Raw genomic sequence first — 12,344 nt, 5'->3', positions numbered from 1 at the left:
ACTTCTTAATGCCTGTCAAATTTAGATGTACGAAGTATTGTTAGAAACTTTACATCCTCCAGAGTAAGCTATGAATTTTTTGAAAAAAAAATGTAATAATATGGCTGCTTACAGCCATTTTCAAACGAGAAAAAATCTTCAATTAGGTATGCATAATTTGTTCATCAAAATCAAGATACAGCAGTGTAAACCGCAATTTGGTTTATTATTGGGTAGTTTGAGTACGTTTAACTTTATAAAATAGATATTCAGATAATTTAAATTATTTTTTTTATATTTTTTGGTTGTTTATTAAATTGATTTCGATAAAAAGTATAATTTAACATTATTTTATGAAATAACAAAAAAGCTAAAGAAAATAAAATACGTATCTACTTACTTAAAAGTTAAAACGTTCCCTAACAATTTTTCCGCACTACGCATTTGCTAAGCAAGTGGGTAAGTAGCAAGGCAATAACGTCCGAGCTCGGGGCACGAAGTTGCTGGCACCAGTTTAACAAAAATACCTTTTTCTCAAAAGAATATCAATCAACGCTATTTATGGGGCGGAACTAAAGCTTTTTCAGTATAAGCCGAATAAATTAGAATGAAAGCTAAATATTTAACTGACTTGTATACGACGGGCACCTCCGAAATGTATCGCATAAATTCGACCAAGTAAAAAGTCGTCAACTTTCCTACTAAAGAACTGTGTGGATAAGGGATAAGACTTTGAAATATTTTCTTTCTTTTTCACGTACAAGCGCTTAAGCCAACTTTTTAATTAATAATGATAATTGGCTATACTAGAAATTAATAATTATCTAAAAATAGTTCTAATTATTCCCAAAAATCAGCGAGATTTTATTTTTATTTTTATAGTTGACTTTGGAAATTCTACTTATTTGCTTGTGCGGTGGCTTTTTGTAATGCCAATAAAGCAAAATGCATTTTGCCAGTTTCAAGTAGCTTGAAGGAGGCACGAAGGAGATTATTAGGTAAAAATGAGGCAATTTTCTAATATTGTCCTTCAATAGAAGGTTTATCATATTTGATAGTAAACGTACTATACTAGAATATCTTTCACAATATTCATACATCAAAGAGACAAAGACAATTAGATTTTAAATAAAATATAAGAAACAAATTATATGTCTTTTAGAGACTCCTTTTAAAGCTGGATTTTTCAATGGTTAAAATTCATCTTTCATCTCAGTCAATATCAGACAACGTAACAGTTTTGTAAACAAAAAAAGAAAGATAATAATGTCACATCCACACAACTCCCATCGCTATTCCCATTAAACGCAATAGTTACGGGTACAAAATTTATTGTTTTTCATCTTTGAAATCTTAGCGGAGTCAAGTTGTATAAATCATGCGTTAATGCCGCGCATTATACAAATTCAAATTTATAACCCGATAAAATTACGGAATGGCCGATGGGGTGAACCCCCAACCCCTCGCCAACCCCCTAGGGGGTGGGGGCTATCATTACGTTACGGACGAACTAAATACGGCTTTAATTCATTAGGCATTGAGGTAGTTTCAATGTTCGACGGTTTCGGGCCGTTTGAATTGATGAGTTTTAATTGTATTGTATTCGTAGGTTGATATTGGTTATTTTTTTTTTGTAATTAATACGTAATGATATAGTCGAATGAGATTTTGTTATGTGTAGGTATATTTTAAAAGGTAAGGCTCCATGAGTCGCAAGGAACCGCTGGATCCAGAGGACGTAAGACCGTGACGTTGGACAAGAAACTTATCCAGCAGGCCAGAGAGTCAGTCTTTCAGCTGTCAGTCAGTCAGCTGGGCAGAGAGAATCAGAGAGAGATCTTAGAAGTTTCTAAAAAAATTAAATACATCATATTATCTAACATTGCGGAACTGGCAGGATTCGAGCTTGTGTCTCTCCTGCACTCCAGTGCCGAAATTTTAGATAATATGTATTTTTAGAGTTCTGTACCTCAAAATCAAAAAAGGAACCCTTATGACACTTCGTTGTCTGTCTGTCTGTCTGTCATGTCTATCTTGGAAGTTTCTTTACGCGCAATTTTAATTAGGAATCCCAAAGTACCTTCGCTGAAACAACCGCGTAGGTACCATCTAATAAAATACCCCAAATAAAAGCGATCGAAACCGACTCAACGTAATTATGATCGTGACTTGATTTATAAGGATTTCCCACTTTAAACCTCTTTTCTTTCCATTCAGGTTTAATTGCTTGATCAAATTTAGCATTAAAGGCGATTCCACCGACCATTGTCTCTGCACTAAAACAATGGAATCAATCGATGACTGCGGTTTCCCGCCGTTTCATTTCGCGCCATTTTTAATCTGTGACTTTTGACAGTTCAATTTTAGGTTCTGAATCAGTCTTTCGCGTTTACTGCTTGTAGTATATTATAATGTTATGCGGGTATTCTAGGAAATAATATTGTAGCTGTCAATTGATGTAAGCAGGCCATAATAAACCGTTGTTGCAACTCGGCGTTTTACTTCGATATATTACAGTGGCGCAGTCGAAATAATAAGTTTTTCTTAGTTTTAAATGTCGGGCAAGATGTCGGTCGGCAAATTAGGCGAGTTTAACCTCAGTTCGGGTACGTGGAGTACCTATATCGATCGAATGGAGCAATATTTTCTTGCCAACGACGTGAAACCTAACCTACAAGTACCTACGTTGCTCGCGTGTGTAGGTGACGCAACATACGAACTGATGGTGGATTTGTGTTCTCCAAAGAAGCCTGGTGAGATGACATTTAGTGAATTGGTCCACCTAGTGAAAAAACACATTCAGCCAACGCCATCGATTCTCGCGGAGAGATATAAATTTCGGAAACGAGTACAGGCTCAGAGCGAATCGGTGGCTCAGTTCGCAGCAGCTTTGAAACACTTAGCCAGAGATTGCGATTTTAAGGATAACCTAGAGGAGAACTTGAGAGACCAGTTTGTATGTGGCCTATACAGTGAAACTTCACGACAAAGGTTATTCTGCGAGGATAGCGTGACCTTCGCGTCGGCCTTCAAAAAGGCCGTTGCGTTGGAAGCAGCCGCGAATGACGCTGCGGCAGTTGAACAACGGACGACGACGGACGGCGCGGTGCATGCGGTGCACGCGCAGGGGGCGCGCCCACCGCGTCTCGACGGCGCCGCGCGCGCGGAGTCGCGGCGGCGTTACGAAGGTTCTGGAAGTAGGGGCCGTCATGCAAGTGGGCTAAATAATCGACAGAAGACCGGAGCGTGTCTGTGCTGTGGAAGCAGAGACCACACTAGGCCGGACTGCCGCTATCAGAACTTTACTTGCAGGGTCTGCCTGAGGCCTGGACATCTGCAGCGCGTATGCCCTAGTGCGGGACGGAAAGCGGAGGGCCAAGTCCTCCGGCTAGATACAGCACATCGAGTGGAAGGGATAGAACGAAGCGGTGACAGTGACGGCGAACGTGAGAACTCGGCTGGGTATTATGATGACGAAGGAGTCGGAGGCCCCAGCGGGCTGTACATGGTACGACTGACGGGATCTGATCCGGTAGTGGCCGAAGTGACCGTGGCGAATAGACGGCTGGCCATGCATGTGGATACCGGTTCGCCTATATCATGTATAAGTGACAAAATATATGCGGAGATGTTTTCGAAATACAAGGTACATGATAATAGTTACAAGCTAAAAGGCTATGACGGAAGTGATATTAAATGTGTCGGTTATATCATAGTGCCCGTTAAGTATGGCCTTATCAGTGAAAACCTTAAATTATACATAATTCTTAAAGGCGCGGTGCCTTTGCTAGGCAGGGAGTGGTTAATAAAGTTGCGTATGAGTATTACGGTGCCTAAATCGGTCCTCGCTATCGGTAAAGAAAAATGTGGCGGATTCGATAAAAATAAGTTTATAAGTGAGTACCCGGGAGTGTTCAGTGGCAAGCTGGGTCGGCTGCGCAGCCAGTGCGCCACGCTGCGCGTGCGGGAGGACGCGCGGCCGGTGTTCCGGCGCGCGCGGCCGCTCCCGCTCGCACTGCGCGGGGACGTCGACGCCGAGCTTCAGCGCATGGAATCTGCAGGTATTATAGAACCCGTACCATCCTCAGACTGGGCCTCGTGTTTAGTAGTAGTTTTAAAGAACAATGGTTCCTTAAGGATTTGTGGAGATTACAAAAGCACGGTAAATCCGATGCTCGAAATTGATAAATATCCGTTACCTAGGTCCGAGGTATTGTTTAATAACTTAAACGGGGGGAAAAGGTTCACTAAAATCGATTTATCGGAAGCGTATAGCCAGGTAACCTTAGATGAGTCCAAGAAATATACCGTCGTTAATACCCACCGGGGTTTATATGTTTACAATAGGCTGGTTTACGGATTATCGTCAGCTCCGTCGATTTTCCAGCGTATTATGGAGCAAGTGGTAGCTGGGATCCCTAACGTTTCAGTTTTTTTAGATGACATTCTTATTACCGGTAAAACGGAAGAAGAACATGAAAAAAACTTACATGCAGTGTTTAAAAGGTTGGAGGAAGAGGGTCTTACAGTCCGGCAAGAGAAATGTTTTTTCTTTGAAAAAGAAGTCAGTTATTTGGGGTTTATTATATCGGAACACGGGATTAGGACGGACGATAAAAAGATTGAAGCGGTAGTTAGGGCACCGAAACCGAGTAACGTGTCAGAGTTAAAATCTTTTCTCGGAATGGTTAACTTTTATTCTAAATTTATTAAAAATATATCTATTTTATTAGCCCCTCTATACACATTGTTAAAAAAAGGTGTCGAATGGAAGTGGAGTGAGGAACAAGACAAGGCGTTCCAGGATATTAAGATAGCTCTAACCAGTTGTCCGGTTTTGATGCATTACGACGAGCGGTTACCACTTATTGTGTCGTGTGACGCGAGCGCGCGCGGGGTGGGCGCGGTGTTGTCGCAGCGCGGGGAGGACGGCGAACGGCCCGTCTCATACGCGTCTCGCACGCTTAGCTCGGCGGAGGCGAACTATAGTCAGATCCAACGGGAAGCACTGGCGATAGTATTTGCGGTTAAAAAATTCCATACGTATCTTTACGGTCGTAGGTTTATTTTGCGTACTGACCATCAACCGTTGATAGCCATTTTCGGTTCAAAAAAAGACATCCCGCAAATGGCGTCGGGGCGGTTAATTCGATGGGCTATTTTACTGTCGGGTTACCAGTACGACATCGAGTATGTTCAATCTAAAGAGAATAACGCCGATGCCTTATCTAGATTACCAATACAAGCACCGGGAGGTAATAACGACGCGAACACGTTTATTCAATTTATTGAAAATAGATTCCCAATTGATTCGAGTCAGATTAGGATAGAATCAGCAAAAGATAAATATATATCTAGAGTATTGGAGTTTGTGAGGACGGGCTGGCCCAAATCGGGTTTTAAAGAAGCGGACCGAGAAATGAGCGCATATTGGCGGCGTCGCGAAGAGCTATATGTTGAGAATGGATGTTTGATGTGGGGCTGTCGCGTGGTCGTGCCCCTGGCGCTGCGGCCCGCGGTGTTGGCCGAGCTGCATGGCTCACATTTAGGTATGGTTAAATGCAAAGGGCTCGCGCGAAGCTTTGTGTTTTGGCCCGGTCTAGATAACGACCTGGAACGGATGTGTTCAGCGTGTCGGACGTGTGGAGACGTTGCGGACTTGCCACCGAAAAGCCCATTGGTGCCGTGGTCGTGGCCGTCCAGTCCATTTGAGCGGGTTCATATAGATTTTTTTGAATTTAAAAAGGTTTCCTACTTAATTTTAGTTGACGCACACTCTAAATGGCTCGAAGTCGTACCTATGTCTACTACGACTGCGGCAAATACGATCTTAAAATTGAAGGAGATATTTTCCCGTTTTGGACTTTGCAAGATCCTGGTAAGTGACAACGGCCCGCAACTGTCCAGCGAAGAATTTTCTTCATTTTTGAAAAACAATGGTATTAAGCATATTACGTCCGCGCCATATCACCCTTCTTCTAACGGAGAAGCAGAAAACGCTGTTCGAACGGTTAAAAGGGCTCTAAAAAAAGCGGAAGCTGAAAAAATTAACATAAATAGTTTTTTGCAAAGATTTCTTCTTGATTACCGTAATAGTATCCATGGTACTACCGGGGAAACACCTGCGAGATTGATGTTTGGACGTCACCTTAGATCGCGGTTAGACCTATTAAAATCGGGAGCTGTGGAATCGGTATCGGATCGGTTGCAAAAAAGAGCACTGGCAAAAGGCGGAACTGAAAGGGTTTGGGTAGAAGGAGATAAAGTATGGGCTCAAGACTTTCGCAAGAATAAAAGGTGGTGTACAGCGATAATTAAGAGTAGGAGGGGACGAAATATGTACGAGGTTGAGACTGAGGATGGTTTGCGATGGACGCGACATGCAGATCAATTGCGTTCTAGTTCGGCGGAGACCAGTCGAGATTCGACGTCGAGTAACAGTCGTGGTCACCCTACGGTATCTGCTCAAGCAGCGTTAGCTGACTATGATAGCTGTTCGTGTTCGGGTAATGAGGTTGACGACGACGGGGGCGAATCTCGTACTGGAACATCCCCAGTGCTTAATAAACGGAACCGACGCCGACCAGTTCGGTTCGGTTATGATAATATTTGAACATTGTAGTTGAATTGCATTTATGTATTAAACCTTGTATTTAAATATTTAGGTATGTTAATTAAGTTATAGTTTTGAGTACTTTTTTATAGTGGCCTACGGAATGTTTAATTTTAAGTATACAAGTAAATAATAGGATAGTAAAAATGTACCCATAATAAAGGGGGGGATAGTGTAGTATATTATAATGTTATGCGGGTATTCTAGGAAATAATATTGTAGCTGTCAATTGATGTAAGCAGGCCATAATAAACCGTTGTTGCAACTCGGCGTTTTACTTCGATATATTACACTGCTCTTTTGTTATAATAATCGTCTCCAAATACTTCTTTATTATTATGATGAATGTTGTTTTAACCCCCGACCTAAAAAGAGGGGTGTTATAAGTTTGATGTGTGTATCTGTGTATCTGTCTGTGGCATCGTAGCTCCTAAACTAATAAACCGATTTTAATTTACTTTTTTTGTTTGAAAGGTGGCTTGATCGAGAGTGTTCTTAGCTATAATCCAAAAAAATCGGTTCAGCCGTTTGAAAGTTATCAGCTCTTTTCTAGTTACTGTAACCTTCACTTGTCGGGGGTGTTGTAAATTTTTAATTTACATTTGTTATTGGAATTTTTCAACGTGTCTGATATAAACCGGTGTGGAATGTACATGTTTCCTGCCACGTATAACTTGAATAACTTCAAGAGAATAATAGGTAAATAGGCATCTTCTAAACGAGCACTCTCCAATTTAGACCTCAATATTGCTCTGTTTCATTTCAGGCATGTTTGTCGTCAAGTGCAAGCGTAATCTAACAATACAAAATTTAAAAAAATCCATTGGTTGATCTCCACAGCTATGTTTGATGTTTTTAAGTAAATTCAAGTTAATTCAAATATGATAATAATGACAATCAATTCAATAATAATGTCAATACATTAGTATCGACGCCTCACGTCATTCACTAGGGCCTATAAGCCAGGGGGCTTTTACCTAGTAGATTTAAAAATTTAACTTTTTGTAACTAGTATTTACTTATCTGTTATTTTATATTTCATCTAGTTCCAATCAAATTTAACGTTAATGCCAATTTTCCATGGTAATTAATAGTTAGAATCATACATAGAAAATTAAAAACATTTGTTTATACTAAGAAAACATAAGTAAAATTAATTTAATGTGATTGTAATTTTAAATGCTGAGAAAAGTTTATTTAAAAACAGATTAGTTTTTTCATTTTTTAGTACTATAGCTACGATTAATTGAAGATAATATTTTGAAAGACGACATTTATTTTATAACTGCAAGTAGGTATGTAAAACACTTTATGACTCTCATTACACTAATATTATAAAGGAGAAAGTTTGTATGTGTGTGTGTGTGTGTGTGTGTGTATATGTTTGTTACTCCTTCACGCAAAAACTACTGAACGGATTGGGCTGAAATTTAGAATGGCAATAGATTATACCCTGGATTAGCACATAGGCTACTTTTTATCCCGGAAAATCAAAGAGTTCCCACGGGAATTTTAAAAAACTTACATCCACGCGAATGAAGTCAGGTATCAGCTATTTAACATAATTTTGTATTTCACTTCAATGAGATTCAAGGCACTTAAAAGTTTTACGACATAAAAATCATTTGAGCATAAAATTAGAAGCTGAAATAAAATTGCAAGTCCCTCACATCTTTTAAGCTTAACGCTATTAATACGAGGGAGATAGCTAGAGTTGGAGGGAGAGGGGAGATTTATATCGATAAATTTGAAATGAGAAATATGTGATAGGTGGCCAATACGATCAACTTGCCTGCAATGTGTACAGGTAATCACTGACTGCTAAATCAACGTGGAAAGAACTTTTTTACTCAATATTTTTATTTAAACAAGATAACTAAAGGCGGAAATTAAAATCTCAATGTGCTAGCAAATAGGTATTTATTTTGTACAAAAGACGCCAAACTTATTTTCTTTAAATAATAAAATAAATATTCAGTAAATGTACCTAATTATTCAGTAGGAAGTTTAACTTTTAACATAGCTTAACGAATATAATGCTAGTATTCGTAATCGATATTTTCGTTTGTCTCAAAAACCATAAAATAATAAAAAAATATAAATTTTATAAATGAAACAATTAAGACATCAAAATAAAATAAGTACCTGAAAAATATGTAAGTACATTTTTTGAGCTGGTAGGTCTCGACCCAATTTCATCATGTTAATTTCTTGTATCAGTGTTTTTTTATTATTCATTATAGGCAAGCGCTTGACCACAGTCACACCTGATGGAAAGTGATGATGTGGCCATAAATGGGACGCGTATACACGTATAAGTATAAACTTGAAATAATTCTATTATAACGACACGACTTTATCCACTGAGGTTTTTTATAAAATACCTGCCGTTGAAATTTCGCAAAACTCTGTCTTAGTAGACTTCTGCTTGGACATTATTAGTATCGAGAGAATATAGAGTACGTTGGTACTTAGTGGTCAAGCTTCTTGACCAAGCGTGAGCTGGACGCTGATATATCAGTCAGTCAGTTTTTTTAATATGTTAAATACAATTCGCATTATTTTCTTCTAACGCTTTTAAAGATGGGCTTTTATATTAAAGTTATAGGTACTTACTTTAATATAAAAGTCGGTCTCCATAAAAACCTACCCACGCATAAAAACCTTATAAAAGCTACTAAATAGTGATGTTTATTCCACGATAAAAGTCGGTTCCCTTAAAATGCCAATAAATATATCAAAGCGGGTTTTTGTTACGATTTGATCCCGTCATGGACGTATAATGTATATTTAAGTTTATTTCCCATCACTATTATACTATTCCGATTTTAACTTTCAAGTTGGATTCGGTTTTTGTATCCCCTATCTGTCATTCGTAATGTTCGTTGAGATTTTTAAGAGGGCTCTCTCCGTCACTCGTTTCATACAATCGTAGTTCCAATTTCATTTGAATATTAAGCAACCAAAGTCCATGAAATTTTGCAGACATATTCTAGAAACTAATATCTGTGTCTGTGGTGTTTTAGATTTTTTTAAAAATATGTAGTTTTAAAATTACAGGGGCTCAAAGATTTGTATGAAAATTTTTAAGACCGCGTAACTTTGAAACCGAATATTTTAACAGAAATCTGGAAAACCACAGACATAGATATTAGTTTCTAGAATATGTCTGCAAAATTTCATGGACTTTGGTTGCTTAATATTCAAATGAAATTGGAACTACGATTGTATGAAACGAGTGACGGAGAGAGCCCTGTTAAGTTGAAAAACTTGGTTGAAAGGTTTTAATTTAATATAAGTACCCTGTGCTTTGCTGCAGTAAATAAAAAAACAAGTTTCATAAGTTTTGTACCTAAGCACCTATTTTCAGTGGAGGATGCATCACACTAATACCTAATCCATACTTAATATTATAAATGCGAAAGTATGTCTGTCTGTCTGCTACGTTTTCACGGCCCAACCGCTGAACCGATTTTAATGTTTGGCAGACTTGGGATACATCCCGTGGAAGGACATAGGCTACTTTTTATCCCGGAAAATCAAAGAGTTTCTACGGTATTAAAAAAAACCGAAATCCACGCGGGCGAAGCCGCGGGCATCCTCTAGTCGTATTTATAAAGGCGAAAGTTTGTGTGTATGCGTGTATGTTTGTTACTCTTTCACGTAAAACTACTGGACGGATTTAGCTGAAATTTAAAATGGAAATAGATTATATCCTGGGTTAAAACATAGGCTACTTTTTATCCCGAAAAATCAAAGAGTTCCCACAGGATTTAAAAAAAACCCCATATCCACGCGAACGAAGTCGCGGGAATCGGTTAGTTTAAATTTTTTTTCTTGCCAAATGAGAATCGAACCCTGGACCTCTACTTTAAAATAAAGTATAAGCGCTATTGCACCAAAATAGTTATTAAACTATTTTTAACCCCCGACCCAAAAAGAGGGGTGTTATAAGTTTGACGTGTGTATCTGTGTATCTGTCTGTGGCATCGTAGCGCCTAAACGAATGAACCGATTTTAATTTAGTTTTTTTTGTTTGAAAGGTAGCTTGATCGAGAGTGTTCTTAGCTATATTCCAAGAAAATCGGTTCAGCCGTTTGAAAGTTATCAGCTCTTTTCTAGTTACTGTAACCTTCACTTGTCGGGGGTGTTATAAATTTTTAATTTACACTTGTACCTATTCAATTACTTGTTGGCCCCTTCCGGAACTCAAACTCAGGACACCATGATCCTGAAATAGCAAACGATTAAGCTAGGTACTAGACCAACTGTACAGTGTATGATACAATAGGGTATTATCGAAACATAATTTCACTCATATTAGAGGGCTGGACCTAATTTAGTGAAACACCATCGCATAATTCAACGCGCGTAATGAAAATCGATCGAAATCGCCGACTAGTTAATTGACTTCAATGCAGAACCACAGCTTAGCTATCGTACAGTCGGGATTTTTATTTAGCCCATACATAGTAGCCAAATTGTACCTACCTGCCTATATTTTGTTCTGCTTTGTGTGTGTTTTTCTGTACTAATTTTGTGGTGTACAATAAAAGTAGGTATATTTATTCATTCGTTCATTAATAAAAGCCCCTGCTACTACAATGTTGGCTTATGTACACACTAGAATTTAGATGATGACATACGACTTCAACTGCACGAATTTAGGATTTCTAAAAGTGGGAACTCTGTGATTTTCTGAGATAAAAACTAGCCTATGTTCTCTCCAAATCACACTAATATTATAAAGGCGAAGGTTTGTGTGTATGTGTGTGTGTGTGTGTGTGTTTGTGTATGTTTGTTACTCCTTCACGTAAAAACTACTTGACGGATTTGGCCGGGAATGGAGGTAGATAATATCCTGGATTAGCACATAGGCTACTTTTTATCCCGGAAAATCAAAGAGTTCCCACGGGATATCAAAAACCTAAATCCACGCGGGCGAAGTCTATCATATATTCCTGCAAAAAGATAATGTCAATCGTTATTGCATCGTTGCGGCGTTATTGAAACACAAACTGACAAACAATCACACTTGGAGTTTCTTCAACATATTAGCAGCAACCTGACAAATCGTAAATATGCGCTAAATACACTTCTTTGGCATGTCTTAGAAACTTTAAAGTTAAGATTGAAGTCTTCAAATTGAGTCCAAAGATCCATTTACCAAGAAGGATTTCATTAAGTACTTCGTGCTTTGTCTATCAGCTGTTATTTGTAGACTAGCCGATGCTCGCGGCTTCGCCCGCGTGGATTTAGGTTTTTCGAAATCCCTTGGGAACTCTTTGATTTTCCGGGATAAAAAGTAGCCTATCTCAATAAATAGTTTATTTGGATAAGGATTAGTATTTGACGATAATATGATCAATAAACATAGGCTAATAATTTTAATTACTTTTATTCTATGGAAAAGTGGTTATAATGGCTAAAATATAAATGTTTGGTTTATACTATCGCGGACTTTTTTGTAGGCATTATTGAGTTCTACAACTTTTCTATAGAAGTCAACCATACATCTCTAACCATTTAGGCAGCGTTCGCGAGAATCGTTATCGTACGGCAGTTTTTTCGACGTCTTACTCCACAATTTTCACTACCACGAAAAATCCTATCTATTTTCCGGGATAAAATATAGCCTATACGGATTCGGAAGAATCCCTCTAAGTAATAGTAAAAGAAATTTTGAAATCGGTCCAGTAGTTTTTGAGCCTATTCCATACAAACATACAAAAATACAAAAATACAAAAATAG

Source organism: Maniola jurtina, chromosome 3 (assembly GCF_905333055.1).
Source record: "Maniola jurtina chromosome 3, ilManJurt1.1, whole genome shotgun sequence".
NCBI lineage: Eukaryota > Metazoa > Arthropoda > Insecta > Lepidoptera > Nymphalidae > Maniola > Maniola jurtina.
Note: the sequence above shows the minus strand (reverse complement) of the source record.